The sequence below is a fragment of the Urocitellus parryii genome, chromosome X (assembly GCF_045843805.1).
Source record: "Urocitellus parryii isolate mUroPar1 chromosome X, mUroPar1.hap1, whole genome shotgun sequence".
NCBI lineage: Eukaryota > Metazoa > Chordata > Mammalia > Rodentia > Sciuridae > Urocitellus > Urocitellus parryii.
In genome coordinates, this window is record NC_135547.1 from 72,282,704 (window position 1) to 72,286,231 (window position 3,528).

General features: G+C 37.2%; 1 pseudogene; it reads left to right on the top strand.

Annotated features, from left to right (window-relative positions):
• Nucleotides 1-1,969: 1,969 nt before the first annotated feature.
• Nucleotides 1,970-3,250, top strand: LOC113190612 (ATP-dependent RNA helicase DDX19B pseudogene; annotated as a pseudogene).
• Nucleotides 3,251-3,528: the final 278 nt, after the last annotated feature.

A 3,528-nucleotide genomic window follows, 5' to 3' on the forward strand; every position in this document is an offset into this window, starting at 1 on the left:
AGAAACTATCACATATAGCATCTATTATAACAGAAGCTTTTTTCTCTTTTATGTATTTATTAGTACATTATAGTTACATATAAAATGGGGTTCATTCTGACACAAATTTGTTTTTAATATAAGTTGCTCTATTTAAGTCTCTGATACTTTCCCTTTCCCTTTCCTCCTTCCCTCTGTTCCCTTCCTCTACTCAACTGCTCAACTGGTGTTACTCCTTTATGTAGTTTTTTGAATTGGTATTTTATAGATTTACATAAAGGTAAAATTTACTGTGGTATATTCATATATATATATATATATATATATATATATATATATATATATATATATATATATAATGATTAGATCATTTTCATTGTACCATTCCTCCATTTTTCTAACACTCCTCCCTCCCTTTCAAGACTCTTCCTCTACTCCACTGATGTCCCCTCAATTTTTGTGGAATATACCCCCCTTTTCCCTCTTATTTTGGTCTAGCTTCAACATATGAGAGAAAACATTTGACCTTTGACTTTGTAAGTCTGGCTTAGTCCACTTATTATGATAGTTTCTAGTTCTACTCATTTATCTGTAAATATCATAATTTCATTCTTCTTATGGCTGAGTAAAACTGCATTGTGTATGTATACCACATTTTCTTTAACCATTCATCTGTTGACAAGCCCCTGGATTGATTCCATAACTGGGCTATTGTGAATTGTGCTGCTGTAAACATTGATGTGGTTGTATACATATAGTATTTTAATTTTAGAACCCTTGTATATATAGCAAAAAGTGGGATAGCAAGATCATATAGTGATTCCATTCTTAGTTTTTTTTTAAGAATCTCCATACTTTTTTCCAAAGTGGTTGTACTAATTTTCAGTGATCAACTGATAAATTTAGTATTATAAGTAGAAGGACTTCCTAATATTATGTCTTTCTGGTTGTAATTAAATTCTAAATACAAAAAATACCAGTGAAGTATACTTGCCAAGCATCATTAACTAGCATATAGTCATAAAGGCATAATCAGAATAAATAATCAGTATAATCAGTGACATTTTGCCAGACAACTAGTTGATCTCGACTTCGTAGATAATATAAGCTAATTTAAAATGAGTGGGGGAAGGGAGGGGAGGAACAGAAGTTCAGTAGATTAGACAAAGGGAATAAAAGGAAGGGAGGGGGATAGGAAAAGGAAAGACAGTGGAATGATTCTGACCTGACTTTCCTTTGTACATATATGAATACATCACATTGAATCTCACCATCATGTACAACCACAAGACTGGGATTCTAATTATAATAAGATATACTCCATGTTTGTATAAATATGTTGAAATTTACTATAATGTGTAAATAAAAAGAAAAACAAATTTAAAAATGGGTGGGTGAAACAGAAGAATTGTCCTAGATTAAAATGACTAAAAAGACATAAGCAAATGTATTTAAGAACTTCAATTATGTCGAGGGTTAAACATATTGTATTTGGGAGATAATTGTGGAGTTATGAATATGGACTGTATATTAGATGATATTATTGAATTAATTATAATTGTCATAGATGTGATGGTGATCTTGTGGTTATATAATGAAAATAGAGGAAAATTATTTCTTTTTTTTTTTTGAGAGAGAGAGAGAGAATTTTTTAATATTTATTTTTCTGTTTTCGGTGGACACAACATCTTTATTTTATTTTTATGTGGTGCTGCCGATCGAACCCAGTGCCCCGTGCATGCCAGGAGAGCCACATCCCCAGCCCAAGGAAAATTATTTCTAAGTAGTACATGTAGGATTATTTTGGTATAATAAGTTGTGATGTTTGAAATTAACTTTTAAATGGTTTAGCAAAAGCTAAACATAGATCCTGCTGTGCCTGCCAGGGCACCCACCAGCAGCCACATCCCACCCACGCTGGGGACCATGGCCACCAACTTGTGGCCCTGTTCGTGGATGAGCAGGAAGCAGCAGCCTAGTCTGTGCTGTTGTCAAGACCAATACTAATGCAGGTAAGACAGATGAAGAAGAGAAAGAGGACAGAGCTGCCCAGTCTTTACTCAACAAACTTATCCAAAGCAACCTTGTGGACAACACTAAACAAGTGGAAGTCCTGCAAAGGAATCTGAACTTCGTGGCTCTCCTCAGTGAAGTCTTTTGAAGAGCTTCACCTAAAACCACAGCTTCTCCAAGGAGTCTATGCCATGGGTTTCAACTGTCCATCTAAAATCCAAGAGAATTCATTGCCTTTGATGTTTCCTGAACCTCCACAGAACTTAATTGCCCAGACTCAGTCGGTACTGGTAAAACAGCCAAATAGAACCTTCAAAGAGATACCCCCAAATTTTTGTGCCTCTCCCCCACATATGTGCTCACCCTTCAAACAGGAAAAGTAATTAACAGATGGACAAATTTTATCCTGAACTGAAGCTAACTTATGCTGTTTGTGGCAATAAATTGGAAAGAGAACCCAAGATCTGTGAGAAGATTGTCATTGGTACCCCAAGGACCGTCCTGGACCGGTGCTCCAAATGGACACAAAAAGAATCAAGATATTTGTTCTGGATGAGTCTGACATGATGGTAGCCACTCAGGGCCACCAAGATCAGAGCATCCATATCCAGAGGATGCCACCCAAGAACTGCCAGATGTTGCTTTTCTCTGCCACCTTTGAAGTCTCTGTGTTGAAATTTGCTCAGAAAGTAGTTCGGAGCAACATTATCAAAGTAAAGTGTGAGTAGGAGATTTTTGACATCATCAAGCAATACTATGACCTGTGCAGTAATAGAGATGAGAAGTTCTAGACCTTGTGCAACCTGTATGGGGACATCACCATTGCTCAAGCCATGATCTTCTGCCATATCTGCAAAATAGCTAGTTGATTGACAGCAGAGTTCTCAAAAGAAGGCTCCCAAGAGGCCCTGGTGAGTGGAGAAATAATGGTGGAGCAGAGAACTGCTGTTATTGAGTGCTTCTGAGAGGGTAAAGAGAAGGTTCTAGTGACCCCCAAGGTGTGAGCTTGTGGTATCGATGTTGACCAAGTGTCTGTTGTTATCAACTTCAATTTTCCTGTGGACAAGGATGGGAACCCAGACAACACGATCTACTTATACTGGATCGGGTGTACTGGTCACTTTGGCAAGAGGGGACTGACTGTGAACATTATCAAGCACAGCATGAACATCCTGAATAGAATCCAGGAGCATTTTAATAAGAGATAGAAAGATTAGACATGGATGATTCGAATGAGATTGAGAAAATAGCCAGTTGAGAATCTCTACCAGCCCTTGGCACTGCCCTGCATGGGTGACAATTGCTTTCACAGTAGAGGCCTCAACCATCACTACAAAGATGTAGACATGAGGAAAAAACTACCTACCTCACTTTACATTACGTTTGGACTTGACAAAAATTTTTGCCAATGATGAGGGATGGTAGAAATTTTTTACACCACTGTAGAAGATTAGGTGTGAATACACAGAAATTTACCTTTTGGAACTTCTGTCAGTTTTTTAGCCAGCACTTCTCTCATCATTACCCTAATCTAGA